At 41.4% G+C, this 24,179-nt stretch overlaps 1 protein-coding gene across 4 annotated transcripts in view; it reads right to left on the reverse strand.

The window, feature by feature from the left end:
• Positions 1-24,179, reverse strand: part of LOC140186350 (astrotactin-2-like) — a 1,795,681-nt gene that overhangs the window by 1,253,125 nt on the left and 518,377 nt on the right. The gene's annotated exons all lie outside the window — the stretch shown is intronic.

Here is a 24,179-nt window from a genome sequence, read left to right on the forward strand (position 1 = left end):
CTGCCTCTTTTGCAATGCTGACTGCTTTATCATAATAGTGGAATGCACACTGTTATTCAGTGCTACGCCATTATACACAGCTACATCAGTACAACAGTCGTAATTTTAACTGTTGAGCCACTGGTGTTTAGGTCACCAATGAAAGCTCTCCATCAGTGCTTCCACCATCGTATAAAAAGCTTCTTTTCAGTTTTCACTACTGTGTCTTACAAGTCCCTGGTGGAGACTGAGGAATATTATCGCACTCAGATGTAGAAAACAATTTTACTTTATCAGTCAGTGCTGTTAGATCTGAGCGGAACCCCTGAAACTGGAGTCACACTCTTAGTCTGACCTCTACCTTTGACCTGTTTGGCATGTGTAACCTCATCAACAGTTAAAGCATAAAGCCTTGACTCCAGCCAACATAGCCCTCTAAGCCTCCAAGCCCAATGACAAGGTTGTGGACTAACGATGAAGAGCAATATGATAGGAAAGAATCATAAATGACTTGATTTGAAGGTAAAGAGCATGAATTTTTATAAATATGTCTTTCGCTGTCAACATCTGCTAAAACATCAACTAAATATTCGATTACACAAAAATATTTTATTGTAAAATGCAAACATGCTGGCCTGAAATAAGACCTTCACAGTCATGTTAATTAATTCTGTCCATCGAAATGTGATTTAAAAAATCAGATATACTAGTATCTCAGTTAAATAAATGCATTCCAGTTAGATATTATTTATTTAAAAGCCAATCCATCTCCACTATTCCTGCTTGGTCAGACAGAAAGGAAGAGTACTTGAATTCCAATTTAATGTGCTGCTTGAAAAAGAAAAGCTGCTGCAGATGTATTTTTTTTAATAAGGAAGTCAACCAATCAGACCCATCCCACTCCAGACTGCTATTTAATCAGATCTTTTTGATATGTAAAACTCAGTCTGGACAGGTTGGATGCATAATTATTTCTGTGACTTGGGTACCTAAACAGTCTGCAGTTGATAATGAACTCATTCTGTTTTAAAATGATGATGTAAGCAGGTGGCAAATGGATTACAACAGGCTGCATTTGAATTCAGCCATTTTTTAATAAGGTTTTGGGAAGAACGCACAGAAGTTAGCAGAATAAGCTGATTGAGCAACACTAATAAATGCTGAAAAAATGTGAGGTAAGGCATCCTGAAGAAAGGAGTTTTCATGGAGAGTTTGAATTAGATTTTTAACATTTTGACAGATTTCCATAAAGATGAATAAAGATTATTGATTTGAAATTGTACGACACATGTAAAGATGTACTGAAATGGTGCCTGCAAAGTGGGTTTATGTAACACTCACAGCTAAGCCAGGGTAATAGATGGAAATAACATTCAGAATCAGAATCAAGTTTATCATCACCGGCATGTGATGTGAAATTTGTTAACTTAGCAGCAACAGTTCAATGCAACACATAATATAGAAGAAGAAGAAGAAGAAGAAAACTAGATCAATCAATCAATCAAAGTATGCAAATATATTGAATAGATTAAAATCATGCAAAACAGAAATATTATATATTTTAAAAGTGAGGTAGTGTTCATGGGTTCAATGTCCATTTAGAAATTGGATGGCTGAGGGGTAGAAGCAGTTCCTGAATCGCTGAGTGTGTGCCTTCAGGTTTCTGTACATCCTACCTGATGGCAACAATGAGAATAGGGCATGCCTTGGGTGCTGGGGATCCTTAATAATGAACGCTGCCTTTCTGAGTCACTGCTCCTTGAAGATGTCCTGGGTACTTTGTAGGCCAGTACCCAAGATGGAGCTGACTAAATTTATGACCCTCTGCAGCTTCTTTTGGTGCGTGCCACAGAATTGCCAGGCAGTAATATCTCCAACAATGGAGTGTCTAAACACCTGTCCAAGCATTAACCCCTGAGGTTAATTGTCCTGTGTACATATTCCACAAATGTATAGAATAATAACCATAGCAGGATCAATGAAAGAACTTAGGCATTCAGCCAGAGTGCAGAAGACAACAAACTGTGCAAAAAGAAATAATACAAAATTATGCATTATACACAGTTATGAGGGGTATAGATAAGGTAAATGTAAGCAGGCTTTTTCCACTGAGGTTGGGTGGGATGACAACCAAAGATCATATGTTAAGGTTGAAAACCCAAAACAAGCTCTTGCTGCTGCTAGCAGGTAAAAGGTACAAGGACTCACAGCACCAGGTTCAACAACAGTTACTACTCCTCGACTATCAGGCCCTGATGGGGAAATAGAATGCAATAAAGTTGGACTTCACCTAAACTCTAAAAAGACAGAGTACATGGCATTTAACCGCGACCAACTACTCTCAAGACTGTAGAGAATGATACCATTAAGCAGGTCTTTGACTACAAGTACCTCGGGTCAAGAATGATGAGTTTGGAGAAGGACATAAAGATACGGAAGGCGCTGGCGTGGAGGGCTATGAACGACATAAAGTAAATCTGGAAGTTGAACGTGACCAGAGGGCTTAAAAAGAGTCTCTAGATGGTTGCTATACACGAATGCTCCAGGTGGCTCTTGACGTGAGTTGGCAACAGCACATGACGAACATCGAGCTCTATGACGACCCTACCGATGCTCACCACTAAAATCGAGGCAAGAAGACTGCAACTAGCGGGGCACTGTCTACGCCACCCCGAGCTACCTGCCAGCCTAGTCATCATATGGGAGCCCAAGTACGGGAGGATGAACCCTGGGCGCCCTCCCAAGACTATGGTCAACACGCTCCCAGAAGACAGCGGCACGGCTAATGTAGATGAAATGAACACACTGATGAGGGAGAGGGAGAAGTGGAGAGTCCGTCATCGTGCCCGACGCCGGCCCCCTGGCCAGAGATGATGTAGTAGTAGTAGTAGTAGTAAACCATCAGGCTCTTGAAAAACAGGGGATAACTACATTAAGTTCTCTTTTATCTTGTTAGTTTGTACTTGTTATATATTGCTATTTATTTATATCTGCATTTGTACAGCTCGTTGTCCATTGATCCTGTTTACAGTTACTGTTCTATAGATTTGCTACATATTACCGCAGAAAAAGAATCTCAGGGTTGTAAATGTTGACATGTATATACTCTGATAATGAACTTTGCTCTGAACTTTGAAAGGTGAAAAGTTTAAGGGGAACATGAGGGAAAACTCCTTCACTCAGGAGATGGTGAGAGGGTGTAATGAGCTGCCAGCACCAGTGGTGCATGTGAGGTTGATTTCAACATTTAAGAGAAGTTAGGATAGGTACATGGATCTTAGGGGTATGGAGGTCTATGGTCCAGTGCAGGTCGATGGGAGTAGGCAGTTTGAAATGGTGCATTACAGACTAGATATTTCAAAGGTCCTGTTTCTTGGCTGTACTTTTCTACTCTATGTGACTTCAACCATCAAAAAGAACAAGGAATACCTGAGAGTACCACCATCTGCAGATTCGCCCCTAATTCATGCACCATCTTACATCAACATTGAGTCTTAATCCTGAAAATTCATAGCAAACAGCACAATGTGACTCCCTTCATCAGAAGGACTGCAGTGATTCAAAGAAGATAAATTTACTTCACCTTCTTGAGGACATAAAGCAATAGCAAGTGAACTCCAGATCCAGAAAAATAAGTTGGTGATGTCCAAGTGGTTCTCAGAATGTGCACATTGGTAAAAGGTGGGAACAAAGAAAATCAATATTTTGCGCTTCATAAATTGAAGCCATGAGTACAAGATTAATGTAAGGAGAACATTTTTACAAATGATTAGACTGGGCTGCGGAGACATTAAAATTAGTGTTACCAACATGATGCTAAGCATGGCTAAATTATACAAGAGCTATTTGAAATGAAATAGAAAAGCTCAGAGGAGGCTCCACAGAGATTCTTAATTAGCTTTTTAACATTATGCCGGATCTTCATAGAATGAACAGAGGGAGATTATGGGTTTCAAATTGCAAGGCCCATATAAAGGCAAAAGAAAGGCTGCAGTAATTCACACAAAATGCTGGAGGAATTCAGCAGGGTCAGGCAGCATCTATGAAGGAGCACGAGCTGGGGTTTGATAGATAAATCCAGGTGGGGGGGGGGAGGCTGGAAGATAGTGGGAGGGGCAAGGGCAGTGGAAGAAAGGGAAAAAATGTGAGAAACTGGGAGGTGATAAGTGAAAGAGGCAAAGGGCTAAAGATAAAGGAATCTGAAAGGCGAGGACAGTACCCCACGGAATAAAGGGAAGATGGGAAACCAGAGGAAGGAAGGTGCAGGTGGCATAGTAGCATAGCGGTTAGTGCAAAGCTTTCCAGTGCCAGCGATCAACATCAGGGTTCTGTAAGGAGTGTAAGTTCTTCCCATGAATATGTGGGTTTCCTTCGCATGTTCCAGTTCCATCCCACATTCCAAAGATCCACAGGTAAGGTGAGGGTTAGTGAGATGTGAGCATGCTATGTTGGTGTCAGAAGTGTGGTGACACTTAGGGCTTCCATCTGCACAATCTCTGGACTGTGTTTCTCATTGATGCAAATGACACATTTTTCTCTAAGCTTCGATGTTTCAATGTACATAGGACAAACAAGGCTAATCTCATTTTAATCTTAGTTTTGACCTGATGCAGATTGGGGGATCTCTTCATTAAACATTTTTTCTCCATCCGCTATTAAGGTCAGAATCTCCTGGTGGCCAGCCATTTTAATTCCATTTCCCATTCCCATACAGACGTGTCTGTCCACGGCCTCCTTTACAAACAAGTTTAGGAAAGATACAGATTTGAGGAGCAACACCTCATATTCTGTCCTAATAGTCTCTAACCTGGTGGTATCAACATCCATTTCTCTAACTTTTGGTAACCACTCCCCTCTGTAGGCACCCTCCCTGTTTGCTGTTATGCCCTTGGCCCCTTTGCCACTTCTCTATCTCTTTCCCTGCCCTCACAACTTGCCCACACCTCCCTCTCCATCTCCCTCCCTTTATTCCACGAACTACAGTCCTCTCTAATCAGATTCCTTCTTCTTCAGCTTTTTGCACCTTCCACCTGTTAGCTCTCAGCTTCTCACATCATTTACAACACCGCCCCCCCGCCCCCCCCCCCGTACCCCACCCACCATCCCCCTCATCTGGATTCAGCAATTACCCACCAGCATAATCCCACCTCCACACTTTACCCTCACCCTGTTCTGGATTCTGCCCTCTTCCTTTCCAGTTTTGGTGAAAGCTCTCAGCCTGAAATGTCAACTGTTCATTTCCCTCCACAGATGTTGCCTGAACTGCAGAGTTCCTGCATTGTTTTGTGTGTTGCAACAGGTTTCCAGTACCCTGCAGTCACTCATCTCCAGAAAGCCCACAGAGTGGAGTTATGACAGAGTTTTACAGCAAGGGCTGCCACAGAGCGAATTCCTCCTGAAATAGATATATGTGTATTTGCGTACATAAGCAGTGTGGTTTTCAGACCTGCAGTTTGGATCTCCCACAAAGCTAGGTATAATTTCAAGGCATGAAAAGTATGGCTGTGGCTGTAGCATGAACTCTATAATACAGTTACTTTGAGTTTGGAAAGAGGGGAGACAAGACCAAGCATTTAACATCTCCAGAGATAATGTGGAGAAGGGTGCATTTCAAGATGCAAGATTAAAGGTTCAAGATTTTGAATAATTTATTGAATACTTCAATACACAACTGTGAAGGAGAATGAAAAGATTGTTAGTTCAGATCTGATGAGTAAAAACACTGAGTATAAAGAGCACAATAAAAACAAAAGAAACAATAAATATAAAAACAGTCCTATGTAAGGGGTTTCTTCTTTTATGTTACTGCATAGGTTAATTAAAATGGCTTCTTTGTTATGTTAAATGCTGAGATGCTAGCAGCTTGTTTGGGTTATATTATTGATAATAGAGCTAACGAACCCTATTGGGATAGATGTTATTCTTTCTAGTGTGTCTGAAAGTTATTGTGATGTGCGGGTTTTTGGGCAGACGGGGGGGGGGGTGGGGAGAGAGGGAGAGAGGGAGAGAGGGAGAGAGGGAGAGAGGGAGAGAGGGAGAGAGGGAGAGAGGGAGAGAGGGAGAGAGGGAGAGAGGGAGAGAGGGAGAGAGGGAGAGAGGGAGAGAGGGAGAGAGGGAGAGAGGGAGAGAGGGAGAGAGGGAGAGAGGGAGAGAGGGAGAGAGGGAGAGAGGGAGAGAAAAAGAAAAGAAAAAGAAAATGAGAATGGACAAGGTGCTGTGAGCCAGCTAACAGGGTTGGACCCTGAGCAGGAGTCCAAAGTCTTCAGTGAGGAGAGGAGACAGAGACAGACTCGTGTGGAGTGTCTGGTCGACCACCGTGGTTAGTCCCAGGCGGCAGGTCGAGGTGGTCAGAGGGGATCGAATGGTGAAGAGAGGATCGTTACTAGAGCTCCAACTGTTTGAGCATGAAGAAATTGAACTTTGATAAGTGTGGTGCCTTTTATATTTTATCTCTATTCTAGCAATAGCTATAAACTGTAATTCATTTAATCATATCTGGTGTATTGTCTGTTATTTGGCGGGGTGGGGTACATCACACAGCATCCACACAAACTTAATTACCCAGTTTGGCGGGGCCGAGGGCTGTTTCCCTAGCGAGCTGAGCGATCCTGAGGCTTGCCAGGGGGCTACACCTATAAAACCCAATGTACAAGGAACTGTTATATACATAGACTAATTGCATGTATGCAATGTGACGCTAAGTTATGTGTATGTAATGGTGAAGGGGGTGAGTTAATGGGTGGAGATGTTTTTCATCTTGGGGGTAATAACTTGTTTTTGAATTCCAGGTGTCACAATGGCGGGGGCATAGGGAGCAAGGGTGGACCCAAATGCAAGACACATCTTGTGAGGTTAATTAAATTTAGTTTATTGTTTGATATCAGGAGAGCTAGGTAGGAGCAGGAGTTGCGAACTGGACAAGGACTGAGGACTACGACTAGGCTGGGGCCAAGGGTCTGGGCTAGGACTCGGAATTGGCTCCCAGAACTAGAGGAGACATGAAGAGGCTAGGGTATGGACTCCGAGCCAGAGACTGGCCAAGGACCCAGTACCTGGGTCTTGCCTCGGGCTCGGACCCCAGAACCAGGCATGGACATGACATGGGCTAGGGAGAGGAAGAACATGGGAACACAGAGCCTCGGTCTCGGGAGAGCAGGTACATGGAACCATGGACACATACACAGAACACAGAGTCGGGACCCCTCCTTGGGTACAAGACATAGGGCCGGAACTCGCACACAGAACAGAGAGCCAGGACCCCTCCTTGGGTACAGGACACAGGGCCGGGACTCGCACACAGAACAGAGAGCCGGAACCCCTCCTTGGGTACAGGATATAGGGCCGGGACTCATGACCCTCCGCGGGGCAACGGCAAGACGGCCTGACTTACCCTACAGAGGCAAGGACAAGACAAGACAAGACACGACTCCCCGCGGGGCAACGGCAAGACGGCCTGACTTACCCCACAGAGTCGAGGACAAGATAAGACAAGACCAACACGAATGAACACCAGACAGTACCTATCTAGCTCCGGTGATGGAACTAGACCGAAGTGCAGGCAGGAGCTGCAGACGAGGGCTAGAGGCGAGAGGGGCAGAGAAGGGATTCAGCCAAGGGGGTAGGACAGGGATCACAGACTGCCAGGGCCAGGACTAAACTCAGAACTGGAAAGCCGCCAGGGCCAGGACTTGACATGGTACTTGGATGCCACCAGGGCCAGGACTTTACATGTACTTGAACACCACCGGAGCCAGGACGTGGATGTGTTGCTTGGAACCTCCGGGTAGTGCCGAGCTCTCGACTCGACCCGGGAACAGTAGACAGCGGCTCTTGATTCTCTCCGGCGGGTTAACTGATGGACCCACCTTGATGAGGAAACTTTGCAGGCTCGCTTCGGTGAGGTAACTGGACAGGGTTGCTCCGGTAAGGAAAGGCGAATTACCGGCACTCGCTTTGGGCGGAGATAAGACTTGCTCCGGCCAGATGACATTGGCACGCTGTGACTTTACAGACGCTCTCGCACCGAACGGCTGAAAGCCGGAGACTATAAACTAGTGGTTCAGCCGAGTGTTAATTGCCTTTAATCACCAAAGTCGAGGGACACGGGAAAACAGGGAATCAACGGTCCAGATCGTAACATAAACAAGCTAAATTTGATGGGACCCCGATCCAGACCATGACACCAGGACTTCTCACCAAAGAAAGAATACTTTAACTGGAACATGGAAGCACCTGCCCTTGGGTGAAGGATGGCTAGCTTCAATCATAGAGGCTAGCTTAGCTAAGGCCCAGTCCTTCAGCTTGGAATTGAACAGGCTTTTACTCTCCAGTTGGGGTCTGCTCTTTCATTCCCAGACACCATGTTTTCTTTAACCTGTCTGTCCACTCTGGTTTCACAGTAATGATGCTAAGTGTGCATTGCATGCCAATTAAACTCAATACTGCAAGTTCAGTGTACACGGGCCAAAGTGTATCAATGCAGACAAATCAATTTCTCATTGTAAACAGAAATCAAAGGAAAATACATCATGCAACTGGATTTTTGTCCACTTGTTCTTGGTGGGGGGATTTCATGTTAGCAATTAGAAGTTAGGAACTTAATAGTGCCACAGAGAGTGAAGGGTTTAGATTAGAATTTATGACAACAAGGGATATTATGTTATATGTTTGAAGCAGAGCAGTTTGCATTTTTCATAAGAATAGACATAAATCATGAAATATGTAGAGCAATAGAGATTAAAGTGGAGGTTGACTGGAGTACTGCACAAACGCAAGGGGGGTGCTCCCGCATAGGTCCAACAAAGACTTTCGATGGGAAACCCAGTCTCTATAAAAGAGAGATACTGCCTAACAAAACGGTCACTGTGGGAGTGGTCATTGTCGGAGTGGCCTCAAGCAGAGTACTAAGGCTTTGGCTCAAACATGGTTTCAGCAAGAACAAGCGGAGGCTAGGTAAGTTCATTCCTTATTTCTTATTCAACTCTAGGGTGAATGGGAGGTATGTCAACAGGGCCAGTGTTCTGTTCTGGGTGTCAGATGTAGGATTTACAAGAGACTTCCAGCCTCCCTGATGTCCACATCTGTGCCAGGGGCATCGAGATGATCTTTGTGTTAGGGAACTGGAGCTGCAGCTCGATGATCCTTGGCTTGTTAGAGAAAGTGAAGCAGCGATAGACTGGGGGTGGGGGGACACAGGGATGTAGTCACCCCAAGGCTACAGGAAACAGATGAATGGATGACAGTCAGGAGGAGGAAGTGGGATCGTAAGAGAGTGGAGAGTACCCCTGTGGCCACCCCACCCAACAATCATCATCATCAGGTGCCATGCCCAGTTTGAGCTTTGACTGCCATGGCCCACACACTCCTGTTTCGGGTCAAGTGGATCAATTCATTGATATTCATTTCCAATTCTCTGGCTGCTGTCTCCATCATCATTTGTCTTTGTCTTCCTCTTGCTTTCTTCCCTTCAATCTTTCCCATAATTACCATGCATTCCAACTCCTCTTTCCTAATCACATGTCCAATGAAGTTACGTTGCCTTTTCATGACCTCATACATTATTTCTCTTTTTGTGTTTGCTCTGTTCATGACATCCTCGTTACATATTCGTTTCGTCCATGATATTCTTTGTATCCTCCTCAAAAACCACATCTCTGCTGCTACAATTCATTTCCTCATGTTACTAGATATTGTCCAATAAATACTCAACAATAAGTACTCCATTTCGAGTGCTGTTGCGGGGGGGGGGGGGGCGGTATAATCTACCTGGAGGAAGCAATAGAGGCCGTACCTCTGGCACTGAGTCTGGCCCTGTGGCTCAGAAAGGTAGGGAACTGAAGAGGATGGCAGCATTAATAGGGGACTCTATAGTCGGGGGGACAGATAAGTGATTCTGTGGACACAAAAAGGAAACACAGATGGTTGTTTGCCACCCAGATGCTAAGGTCCCAAATGTTTCTGGACATGTCCACAATATTCTGAAAAGGGAGGGTCAGCAGCCTGACGTCATAGTACGTGCTGGTACCAATGACATCGGAGGAAAAGGGAGGAGGTTTTGAAAAAAGAATATCGGGAGTTAGGTAGGAAGCTGAGAAACAGGACCTCAAGGGTAGTAATCTCAGGATTGCTGCCTGTGCCATGTGACAGTGAGGATAGGAATAGAATGAGGTGGCAGATAAATGCGTGGCTGAAGAATTGGAGCAGGGGGCAGGGATTCAGATTTCTGGATAATTGGAACCTCTTCTGGGGCAAGTGAGACCTGTACAAAAGGGACGGGTTGCACTTGAATCTGAGGGGGGCCAGTATTTTTGCAGGCAGATTTACTAGAGCAGTTGGGAGTGGTTTAACCTAATAATGGCAGGGGGATGGGAACCAGTACGATAGAGCTGAGGATGCGCCAGCAGGTTTACAGGTGGATGATGGGTGTAACATAAATGTAAGGAAGGACAAGCCAATGATTGGATATAAATGCAGACAGAGCAAAGAGGTAAATTGTACCACAGAGGCAAAATTCTAAAAGGCAAAGAATGTAGGACTGAAGGTGCTGTACTTCAATGTGCGTAGCATGCAGAATAAGGTGAACAAACTTGTAGCGCAATTAGAGAATGGTTGGTATGACATTGTGGGTATCACTGAGTCGTGGCTGAAAGAAGGCCATAGTTGGGAGCTTAACATCAAAGGATATACTTTGTATCAAAAGGACAGGCAGGAAGGCATAGGCCATGGTGTGGCTCTGTTGGTAAGAGATAGAATTACATATTTAGAAAGAGGTGACACTGGGTCAGAGAATGTTGAACCTTTGTGGTTGGAGTTAAGATATTGCAAGGGTAAAAAAAAATTTTATGGGAATTATATACTGGCCTCCAAGTAGTAGCCAAGATATGGGGTTAAGATTGCAAAGGGAACTGGAAAAGGCATATAAGAAGGGTAATGATACAATTGGAACAGGGCACTTCAATATGCAAAGGGATTGGGAAAATCAGGTTGGTGTTGGATTGCAAAATAGAGAATTTGTTAAATGCCCATGAGATGGCTTTTTAGAGCAGCTTGTGCTTGAGCCTATTTGGGGAAAGGTTATCTTAGATTGGGTATTGTGTAATAACCCACGTCTTATAAGAGAGTTTAACGTAAAGGAACATTTAGGAGACAGTGCTCATAAAATGATTGAATTCATACTGCAATTTGAGAGGGAGAAGCATAACTCACATGTATCAGTATCGCAATGGAATAAAGGGAATTACAGACACGAGGAGAGGAGCTTGTCCAGGTGGATTGAAGGAAGATACTAGCAGGGATGACAGCAGAGCAGAAATGGCTAAAGTTTGTGGAAATAGTTCACAAGGTGCAGGATAGATATGTCCCACAGAGGAAGAAGTTTTCAAACGGCAAGGGTAGGCAATCGTGGCTGACAAAGGAAGTTAAGGACTGCATAAAAGCCAAGGAGAGGGCATATAAGGTAGCAAAAGTGAGTGGGAAATTGGATGATTGGGAAACTTTTAAAATTCAACAAAAGGCAAGTAAAAAATCTACAAGAAGGGGAAAGGTGAAATGTGAGGGCAGAATAGCCAATAATATAAAGCAGTATACTAAAAGTCCTATTCAGTTATATAAAGAGTAAAAGGGAGGTGAGAGTTGATATTGGATCTCTGAAAAATGATGCTGATAAGGTAGTAATGGGGGACAAAGAAATGGCAGATGAACTTAATGAGTACTTTGCATCTGTCTTCAATGTGGAAAACACCAGCAGTGTGTCAGTGGTCCATGAGTGTCAGGGAATAGGAGTGAGCCCCGTTGCTTTTAAAAAGGAAAACGTGCTAGGCAATCTCAAAGGTCTTAAGGTGGATAAGTCACTTGGGCCAGATGGAGTACATCCCAGAGTTCTGAGAGAGGTTGCCGTATAGATAACAATGCATTGGTTGTGATCTTTCAAGAATCATTTGATTCTGGTATGGTCCCGGAGGACCGGAAGATTGCAAATGTCCCTCATCTCTTTAAGGAAGGAAGGAAGGCAAAAGAATGGAAATTATAGGCCAATTAGCCTAACCTCAGTGGTTGGGAAAGTGTTGGAGTCTGTTTTGAGGTACTTGGAGACTAATGACAAAAATAAGTCAAAGTCAACATGGATTCTGTAAAGGGAAATCTTTCCTGACAAATCTGTTAGAATTCTTCAAGGAAGTAACAAGTGGAGTGAACAAAGGGGAGGCAGTGGAGGTCATTTACTTGGATTTTCAGAAGCATTTGATAAGGTGCCACACATGAGGCTGCTTAATAAGATAAAATCCTATGGCGTTACAGGAAAGATACTGGCACGGATAGCGTAACATGGCTGACAGGCAGGAGGCAGTGAATGGGAACAAAAGGGGCTATTTCTGGTTGGCTGTCGATGACTGGTGGTGTTTCTCAGGGATCAGTATTGGGACCGTAACTTCTCACATTGTTTGTCAATGATTTAGATAATGGAATTCATGGCTTTGTGGCAAAGTTTATGGATGATACAAAGATGGTTGGAAGGGTAGGTAGTGCTGAGGAAGCAATATGATTGCGACAGGATGTAGACAAAGTGGAAAAATGAGCAAAAAAGTGGCAGATGGAATACAGTGTTGGGAAATGTATGATAACACATTTTGGTAAAGGAACAATAGTGTGAAATATTACCCAGGGGAGAAAATTCAAACATCAGAGGTGCAGAGGGACTTAGAAGTCCTTGTGCAAGGCTCCCAGAAGGTTAATTTACAGTTTGAATCTGTGGTAAAGAAGGCAAATGCAATGTTGACATTTATTTCAAGGAGAATAGAATATAAAAGCAAGGAGATAATGCTGAACCTTTTCTAAGTCACTAGTCAGGCTGCACTTAGAGTACTGTCAACAGTTTTGGGCCCCTTATCTCAGAAAAGATGTGTTGTCACTGGAGAGAGTCCAGAGAAGGTTCATGAGGAAGATTCTGTGAATAAAGCAGTTATAGATGAGCAGCATTTGGCAACTTTGGGCCTGTACACACTGGAATTTAGAAGAATGCGTGGGGATCTCACTGAAACCCACCGAATGTTGTAAGGACTAGATAAGATGGATGTGGAGGGGATGTTTCCTATGGTAGGTGTATCCAAAACTGGAGGGCACAGCCTCAAAATTGAGAGGCAATCCTTTAGAACAGAGGTAAGGAAGAATTTTTTTTAGCTAGAGAGCAGTAAATCTATGAAGTGCTCTGCCACAGACTGTAGTGGAGGCCAAGTCCATGCGTATGGCGGAAGTTGATCATTTCCTGATCAGTCAGAGTACCAAAGGATATGGTGAGAAGGTAGATATATGGGGTTGAGTGGGATCCGGGATCATCCATGACGGAATGGTGGAGCAGACTCGATGGGCTGAATGGCCAAATTCTGCTCCTATGTGTGATGGTCTTCTGGTGATAGAGAGAGTGAGCCTGATTATCTGCTTTTATTATCTAAGATTTCTCTTTGTTCAGGTAGCTAAGTATTTTGATCACTCTGCAATTCCAGGAAAAAAAAGCTGGGAATAGTATATAACAGTTCTTTTCAAGGGTCCCAAATGTTCTAAAATTTGTTTAAGCAGCCAAATTATCACAACATTCCTCTTTTTCTAAATCTTGCTCCATGTTCCAGCATATTTACAAGATCTTCTTTTGTGTATGAAAGTGAATTGCTTGGAAAATACAATGTAAATACTGAGTTAAGAGGAAAGTTAAGAGTCTGATTGTCAACACACCTCGAACAATTTCAGATAAACCTGCGCACCTACTGAATAATGAACAAGGCTTGAAGCATAAAGGCAAAACTTCAAAAGAAGGGCGGATAAATTTCAAAAGAACATCACCAAAGTTAGTATATGGAAAGTTGCCCAAGGCTGAGTTAAAATTTAGCATTCAAATGTGTACCTTTTCAAGGCTAGGAGCTGAACAGTCATGTAGAAGGAGTTTAGACAGGAGCTGGTTACGCTGTCTTTTTTTCATATTTTTATAACCAGCAACAATGGAGATGAATTTGAATCGAGTTTTTATAAAATAAGCATTTATTAACCTCTACTCAAAAAAAATGGAACAGTAAACGAATGATTAACTTAAAACGGATAGTAACAGCATTATGCGTCTATTGTGGTCAAACAGTCAAACTTAAAGACAATTCTTAACAGATCTTATTAAAGCACTTAAGTCTTAAGGTGGTAATTTAGTAAGTCCAAACAATTCCTGCAAATAGTTGAGAGGAGAGACTTCCTGAACCAGCTTTGGAACAGTCCCCGAAGTAAAGACGTTACTGTTGACGCATCTCCCAGCCAAAATGCCTTGTCCAAAGTTATGACGCAGAATATAATTTCTCAACGTAACTGACCTTTCGACAAAGTGATCATTGCATAACCCTTACTATTTTAGGGTTAACAAAATGTGCATGCCACTTATGAACGATTCCAAATATCAGTCACACCCGTAATGCACCGAATGCCGCTGGTTAACCCCAAATCATTTTAGGGTTCGTTCGGAGCTGGGGATTCTTCACTCTCACTCTTTCTTCTTCTCTGATGGCGTAACTACCAATGGCAGTTACCAAAATGAACTACGCAACAACTGTAGTCTCCACTTATATACCAGTTACAACATGCCATCACGTGACGTCACATCACCCCACTATCACAAGACAATCACATCATTCTAATGGCACAAGACCATTACATCATTCCAATAGCATACTCATGGGATATGTAACAATATGGACCGATGATTATACAAATGGTTCCAAGTTAGTTAGAGGTTCTGAAGAATGGATTCCTATCTTTATAATTTCATAAGCAATGAAGGACAAAATGATATTAGGTGGTCCAGTGTGATCTGAGTTAGAAGTTACAATCGTAATCAGTTGTATTATCACTGTCCTATGTTACATGAGATTTATTGTTTTGCTTTGGCAGGACACTACCCAGTCATTAAATTATCATAAATTACAAAATAAATAAATAGTACAAAAACAAAGATTAGGTAGTGTTCATCCAGAAATCTGACTGAGGAGGGGAAGCAGCTATTCCTAAAATGTTGAATATGGGTTTTCAAGCTCCTGTATCTCCTCTCTGATTGTGGTAAAAAGAAGAGGGCATATCCTGGATGGTGAATGCCCTTGGTAATGGATGATGCCTTCTTGCGACACAGCCTCTTGAAGATTTTCTTGATAGTTAGGATGGTTGTGCCCATGATAAGTCTACAACTCCCTGAAGCCTCTTGTGACCCTTTATGTTGGAGCCACTACAGTCGGCAGTGATGCAACCATTCATATTGCTCTCCACTGTAACTCTATAGAAATTTACAAGAATCTTTGGTGGCATGCAAGAGCTTGAACTCCCAAAAGGATTCTTTCTTGTGCATCAGATGACTACTGAGGCCATCTCCTATTCAAAAGAAATGTAATGTGTTTTGGACCTTACATGGCAGATCAAAGCCTGGGGGCTGTACTATTGAGTCAATGATCAGTTAATTTTTCTACATCTTATTTCAAATGCTGCACTGTATTGTCCTGCACAAGAGCTGGGGTGAGATCTGTATACCTCATGTTTAGACCATGTTCGCAACATAGCTTTGTGTCTCAAAAGAAAGCTAAACGAAAAAATTGTCTTGTTTTATAAAACGAATGAGGCAAACCAATATAATAAAGGTAATTATTAAGAAAACAATTTCAACATGAATCATAAGCCATCATTGTCACTGACAATCATTTCTCACAATAGTAACCACAAAGGAAGTCAGCTAACAAAGGAATTTTCATGATCACATGGGATTATGTAAAAACAGTACAAAACAGACCATCAAATCAATGCAATGCTTATGTTCCACTTGAACTTTCTGTTGCATTTCTTCAAAAGGTTGACATTAATTTATGATCAAAGTATGTATCTGATACCATATACTACTCCGAGACTCATTATTTTGCAGGCAATACAGGAAAAAAATACAATAGAATTTTATGAAAAATTATTCAAAAACAGATAAAGGCTTATAGCAGCCAATGTGCAAAAGAAGGCTAATACTAAAAACATGAGTTGCAAATAGTCCCTGTAGAATCAGTTCAGAGTAGTAGTCAATTAAGTTGTTCATGCTGTTTCAAAACCCTGGTGGTTGTCGGATAATTCAATTTCAAAGTAAATGTGTTATCAAAATACATACATGTCACCATATACTACCTTGAGATTCATTTTCTTGCAGGTATTCACAGTAGGACAGAAATGCAATAGAAATCAATGGAAAAACTATTATTAAGAACAGAGCCCAACAAACGACCAATGTGCAAAAGAAGACAACTGTACAAACACAATAAATAAATCAGACTGACAAATAAACTTCTAACTTCTAACAAATAGAGGCGCTGTTATGCTTTTTTTCTGATGGCACTTACGTGCTGGTCCCAGGACAGATCCTCTGATACGATAACACCAAGAAATTTAAAGTTACTGTCATTCCCACCACATCCGAGCCTCAAATGAGTTGGCTTATAGACCTCCAATTGCTTCCTCTTGCAGTCAATAATCAGCTCTTTGGTTTTGCTGACATTAACTGAGAGGTTATTGTTCTGGCACTATTAACTGTTCCTGAACCTGGTGGTATGGAACTATCAGCATTTTCCCATATGTGCTAGTCTACTCTCACCTTAAATCCACTTGTACCTCCTGCTTCAACCACTCTCCCTATGAGCTAGTTCATTCACTCATTAAAGTGAACCGTTTTTTTTTTCTGACTTCCCAAATGAATTTCTAGGTGATCAATTGATATTGAAGACCTCCAATTTTGTTTTTCGTTTCTCCAAGAAATGGAAATATTTCCTTCATAAATGTTCTAAAAAACCTTTGGCAATTTTAAATATTCCTATGAGCAGAAAGATGGCATTTTATGTGTCACAGACTCTAATGGCCTTCACTGTCTTGCTCGCCATTCTTGAAACAACAGAGGTGGATGCACAACATCAAAAGACAAACAGGTTTCCTGATAGTATCTCCTCATTGCTCATGTTCATTCTATAAGATACATGGTGATACGCTTTCCTCTTCGTAATGGAAGACCTCATATTCCAGTGTTTTCATCCTTCATTGTCTTGTCAGTTCTTGGCTATTCTTGGCATTATACTCTTCACTATTTCACAGCATAATGTGAATTCAAGTCAAGTTTTAGTTTTAACATTTCAATTCAATTGCACAGTTAGAGGTTTTCAGAACATAAACAGCCCTTAGGAAGATAACGATGTGGAAATAAAAGCCACCAATACATAAAAGTCATAACTTTGCTGGAGAAGCGGCTTGACTTGAATCCTTTGTTTATTCCATGACATTTGCCTTGCAGTTTATATGCAGCAGATGAATTGTGCATCCACAAGAGAGACTGTTGAGCTATTCAGAGAGAAAGAAAGCAATTGGAAAACAAAAGAAAAATTGCAATCTATAAACCTTCATTATATGCATTATCCAGAAGGATCTAATGAAGTATATTCATCCTCTGAATCTTCAGGACAACTTGGAACTATTTTCTTGAGGCATGATATATCTCTTCTCCTAAAGAGGTGTTCAGATTGTCAAAGAAAAGGTTTTAACCTATTTCAAGATGCACACATGAAGCACTGTGCAGAGAAGAAGAAATGAATTCAGAAATAGGACTGTTGGAAGCTATTGAAACAGCACAACACCCTAACCCTATAAATCAACCAGATCGGAGCACCTGAATTTTCTTAAGCCTTAAACAATCATTTGCCAAAATTATAAAAATAATCCCAATACTTCAGCAAATGAAGTAGAAGTATTAAACACTTAAACGCAATAAAACAAATGGCACCGGAATATAGTGGTTGTGTTGTGGTCTTTCTGTAGCCCTGAGGATGCCAATTCCTTCAGTACTTCAGAAAACATTACAATTGAATTAAATCTGTGGTTATCTAAACCAGATAAAAACTTTTTCTGGAACTTTACAATGTTGCTCAGGAACACTTCAAAGTGCTTCACATACAAACCATTAATTTAAAAGCACAACAACAACATGCATCTGGAAATGAGTAATTGTTTTCTGTACTGCAGGAAGCAAGGGGGGAGGAGAGAGAGAGGGAGAGAGGGGGGAGAGGGGGGAGAGGGGGGAGAGGGGGGAGAGGGGGAGAGGGGGGAGAGAGGGGGAGAGAGGGGGAGAGAGGGGGAGAGAGGGGGAGAGAGGGGAGAGAGGGGAGAGAGGGGAGAGAGGGGAGAGAGGGGGAGAGAGGGGGAGAGAGGGGGAGAGGGGGAGAGGGGGAGAGAGGGGGAGAGAGGGGGAGAGAGGGGGAGAGAGGGGGAGAGAGGGGGAGAGAGGGGGAGAGAGGGGGAGAGAGGGGGAGAGAGGGGGAGAGAGGGGGAGAGAGGGGGAGAGAGAGGGAGAGGGAGGGAGAGGGAGGGAGAGGGAGGGAGAGGGAGGGAGAGGGAGGGAGAGGGAGGGAGAGGGAGGGAGAGGGAGGGAGAGGGAGGGAGAGGGAGGGAGAGGGAGGGAGAGGGAGGGAGAGAGAGGGAGAGAGAGGGAGAGAGAGAGAGAGAGAGAGAGAGAGAGAGAGAGAGAGAGAGAGAGAGAGAGAGAGAGACAGACAGACAGACAGACAGACAGACACTGACTGACTGACTGACTGAATTGGGTACCATTAATTTACTAAAGTACAATAGCCAAGAAATCTCAATGCATGGTACAGTGCTTTATTCACAACCCAGTGCAACGTTATCCTTGCAGAGTGTGCTCCTGAAAACTGAAGTGCTATCTTGCATGATTGAAGTCACTTGTGCATTTTTTTAAACCATACATCTGCTACTCTGTATTGAATTCAGCTCCAGAAGTAAGTGTTAGGACTTGCTTGTTCATTGTTTCAAGGGCCCCCCAGCTGAGCTAACACCATGGAGTTGGGTAGCAAAGGATGTCTAATGAGAAATATCATCTTCTAAAAATCCTCCCTCATTTTGCAAGTGGTAGCACTCCTACCGCTGTCATCTCTGGGCGAGCCCTTTGGAGTTTTCCTATTCCCCATCTATCCTCTGTCTACCTCCACCACTATTCATTCACCCGAACTCCATTCCTTGCAGTATCCTATCCAGATACCCCTAATCATTTACAGAAATTATTCTTGCCCTCCCCAATATTCGGCCATGTTCCGTACACATCTTTCCCACCCACAATCTCTAATTACAACTGTAACGGACTTCTCTCCTCCAAGCATCCCTTCCTGTCAGCCTCATTCTTTACTAACTACTCACACCAAGATCTCCCCCTTCTGGCAGGGTGGGAGATTGCAACTGAAAGACCTGTAAAGGCACATGATGACAACATACACTGAATACTTTTTGACCAATGTATAATCTTCAGATAAGGAAGCTCAACATGGGCACTAGCCAGCTCCATCTTGTGTACTAGCCTACAAAGTACCCAGGGCATCTTTAAGAGCGGTGTCTCGGAAAGGCAGTGTCCATTATTAAGGACATCCAGCACCCAGGGCTTGCCCTTTTCTCACTGTTATCATCACATAGGAGCTACAGAAACCTAAAGGCACACACTCAGTGATTCAGAAACAGCTTCCTCCCCTCTGCAATCTGATTCCTAAATGAACATTGAAGCTTTGGACACTACCTCATTTTTTAAAATATACAGTATTTCTGTTTTTACACTTTTTAAAAATCTATTCAATATTCGCAATTGCTTTACTTGTTTATTATCAGTATGTTTTACTTCATTTATTATTATTTTTTTCTTCTCTCTTCTAGATTACGTATTGCATTGAACTGCTGCTGCTAAGTTAACAAATTTCACATCACATGCTGGTGATAATAAGCCTGATTCTGGTTCTGACTTGGTTGCTCTGAAATCACTCAGGTTCCCACAATGCAAAATTCAATTTATTTCTCAACAAATCGAGAGTCTCGAATTAATCCAAATCTTCATTTCACATCACATGCTGGTGATAATAAGCCTGATTCTGGTTCTGACTTGGTTGCTCTGAAATCACTCAGGTTCCCACAATGCAAAATTCAATTTATTCCTCAACAAATCGAGAGTCTCAAATTAATCCAAATCTTCATTTTATGAATTTTATCATATTCTGTGACAAACTTCTTGGAATTATTTCTGAAGTTACTTTTTTAATGGTTTATTTTTTTTCCCCATGCGCTACTCTCACAAGTGAGTGGAAATAACTATATTTATCTTAACTGATGCAACAGCAGGCACACATCACTGCAATATCACTTCCCAGGTATTTTTCTTTAATCTTGAAAATCTTGGTTTCTGCAAATTTTAACAAAATTCACTTGTTTGGTACCATTCTGCTCCATATTCTCTCCAGTGGCTGAATGCTTAATGAGTTAGGAACACTAGCTTGGATCTCCGACATCTGGAAGCTGAACTTCAGGCATTTTTGATCTGCTCAATTGATGCAGCATCTAGTGCAAACATTAAAAATGCCTTAATAAACTGGTATCATGGTGTTCTCCCTTTCATGATCATTCATACTTAATCTATGTGTTTAATGGGCTTGGCAAGTTGATAGGCCAAATAAATGATGTACAATTTGCAAGGGAGGTCAGTTGATGAGAAAGTGGGGAGCATTATTTTTTCCAGTGAAATTGATCTATGTTGTGTAAGCTTAAATAGTTGCATAACTTTCAATTCATGTTTAATGCAAAAAGAATGTTTGAATTACATTTTATCCTTTGACAGTTGTTAAATATCTGGCATTCATCTACAACAGTGGGAGATACTGCCTGGATGTAAAACCTCCGGCTCCTCTTCATTCTTGCTTATATATTCACATTTGACTCCAAGTTAACTGATTTAACATCGAACAGAGAAAGTATTTTTCTGTTTATGTCTTATTAATCCTGTTGACAATAGGATTTGTGAACTATCCAATTGCAGCTACACTTCCATAACTCAACAGAAGAATAGAACACTAGTGTGCATCACATAGGTTTACAATGAAGAATTAAGTATTCTTTATTTAATCCCATTAAGACTGTCAATCAGCCTTCAAAGCTTACAATGTTCTAAACAATGAGCTGTTAACAGAGCATCAAATCAGTAAGACTATTTTCCTTTTAGATGTTTGGTACTGGGATAACAAGGTTTTGAGATAAAACAAGATAATAAAACATCTAAGTGAGAAATGTTTAAACAAATCTGGATGATAAGCCTATTTTTTTATTTTGAAAATATGAATATGGTAAGGAACCAGGACTTGCTTATGAAGTCGCTAACTCGAATCAAGCAAGACAAATCTTCCCATGAAGCACTTAACACAAGAGACTTGAGGGATAAAACATATTTTCGCTGTGTTCGAGATCATCCTTTAAAAATCTTTATATTCATACCTTTGGTAGCACTTAGTGATATTCATTATTGGGAGGGGTGCAAGGAATTTGAAAGAACTATTATAAACTCACGCCTCGAGAATTGGAGAAGGCAACTTATATTGAACATATTGTCACATTGGGACAAGACACAGAACTTGACTATCAAATCAATAAATATCTTTGCTCTGTGAGTGGTGATACATAGCGTTCACACCTGATGAATCTATTGGCCTTTTTATTTTTATAATGAACAAGATTCTAAAAACTGTTCCTCCTTAATGGTCCATGTTCAATATCAGAGCAATTAAAGGCCTGGATTCTTTTCTGTGATGTCCTATAAACCAAGCACTATGCTAATGGAAAATCACAACCCGTAGCAGATCTCATGCTTATTAACTTCTGTTTTCTTATCTACCTACAATTGAGTCTTAAGGTCTCAGACAATAAATATCTTTATTTTCACTCATAAAACCCAACAATTACATTAGGTAAACCACCAGACCAAGATACCTCATGAAGGATTGGAGACATTAAAATAAGTGTTAAAAAAGAGTCGCTGCAAATTGGCAACTGCGTAAAAAAATTGGAGTGAGATAAAACATAGAAAAGTCTTCACTTCAAAGTCAGCAGATCAATTCGAACAGACATTTCTCTCACTTTCAAATTCTCCTAAACAATGTCAAACAGATTCAGTCCAGTATAACATCATTGAATTTGTGAATTCATATACTGCATGTGTCGTAAATGTCTGATACAGTTTCATTTCAGGAAAGAAACTCACAAAATAAAACTCACTTTGCAAAAGACAGTTCATTTATCAAAATAAAAATCCCTTCTGTGCTGAGAGTGCACAAAGCCAAACCAAACTCAATTACAAATTCAGGGTGACTTTGGTGAACTGATGTAGATTCCAAGAGGGTTATTGTAATTGAATTTAACACCATAAGATCAGCAAGTGATCCTGTGACTGCCAAATATTAAACATGTTCATCGGTTACGGCCAAGTGGAGCTTGTTTGCATTACTGTCCACAGTGACATAGCCCATTGAAACTCAGTGCTAGTCCACGAAAAGTGTATGACCATTTTTAGTATCTTAACTTGACAATTAAAGGTATCATGCAATATTTACCTATCAGTAATAGCAACACCATACATTAATAACCAAAAGTGGTATTCTTAACAGTTTGTGTTGTGGGTCTGAAATAGGCCTGATAACAAGCAGTTCTCCATTATAGAGAATTGCACATGTTCTGCTCACTGCTAAATTGGTCCATATTTCTGTGGAGAGCTTTTCCCAATAAGATCAATGAAATCAGATTCTTGTGCATATTGTAACCCAGAACCATACCCAAGATTGTCTCAGATGCAATTATGCTGCACATTTCTGGATCATAATCAGCAAAAATAAGGTACTCAAAGAAAGCCCAATATATTTAATATTTCCATGCGCTTCATATTCTGAAAGAGCAGCAAGAATTTTCCTGACCTAATCAAGCAACAGTGAGCTTTGCCTGACCTACCATGCTTCTGTTTGCCTTTTCCCTTTCTATGCCTCAATGCAGTTGCATGGTAGGGGTGTAATCCCCAGAAATTGGGGGAATACTTGCCCCTTTACATTATTTTCTTCATTCATCTTCAGTAGAAAAATCATATGTTGAGAAGCAGCAGAAGAAAGGGACTTAAACCCAGTGGCTACATGGTTAACTAACAAACGCATGGAAGGCCACAAAGCCCATGAAAAGTCCCTGGCTAATGGTTTCTATACCGTCTACCTTACCTCACCTATCCAAACAGAACAAACAAGATTTCAAGCATAAACTACTGAAATCCAGCTTAAAGTATCAAAGGTTATCTTTTCCAAATCTGTCATCCTTCATGTTTCAAAATTGAAGAGCAGAAGGATCCCTGAACTTTCCGAACATTTGTCTCACCCACAAAAATAGTCAGTTACAATGAATCAGGCTGAAGTCTTTGGATCTGTGGAGCTTTAGTCACACTTAAGAATAATCATTTCATAATCCATGAAATCTTATTTAATAGGCAATAACAGTCAACCCAATAGTTGACAGCATGTACATTCAACCAATGGAAGCTGACTGGACCTAAGGAGTGATCAGAATAACTGATTGTGCAGAAAGTAACATTGTGCAGAAAATAACTTATTGTGCAGAACCCCATTTATCAGATGATAGAGACACAGAGTTCAATCACACATACAGACACAGAAACCACAAACAGGTTTAAATATCATTAATATTCTATCCATTTCAATTCTTATTTTAAATGAGGAACTATTGTAATTTGAGACTGTTCAAAGATTTTCATCCTTTTTCACCAGAGCTAAATTAGATTAGTTAACTTGAAAGAAAGATAGAAGCAATTCATCTCTGGTTATTAATGCTTAATATGTGCAAGGACATGAGCCACTGGTTATTCCTGTATCCCACATGGCACACAATGCTACCGAATCTGCAAAATAAAACCAGTCATATATACCTTCAAATGCTAGTGACCAGAAAAATTTATTCCCTGGTGATAGTTTTCTCTTCAGTGACAATTTGTCACTAATTCAATCTCATTTGTTTGGTGTTTTACAGTTAGCTCACTCAAAGAATAGATCACAGAATTAGATACATGGCTTTGATAGAGCCCTATGCCTCTGCAATTATATCAACAATATTAATCTAAAGAATGGTTTCAACAATAAAACAGTAACTGAGGCAAAAGCAACATAGAGAATCACCCATTGTGTCAATTTAAGGTCAGTGGTCAGACATTAGTAACAACTTAAAGTTGCAAAAAAATTCTCACAATTTCAGACCTTCTTATTACAAACACTGAGGAATTATTTGCCATCATAATTACCCCAGCAGTT

Source organism: Mobula birostris, chromosome 22 (genome assembly GCF_030028105.1).
Source record: "Mobula birostris isolate sMobBir1 chromosome 22, sMobBir1.hap1, whole genome shotgun sequence".
NCBI lineage: Eukaryota > Metazoa > Chordata > Chondrichthyes > Myliobatiformes > Myliobatidae > Mobula > Mobula birostris.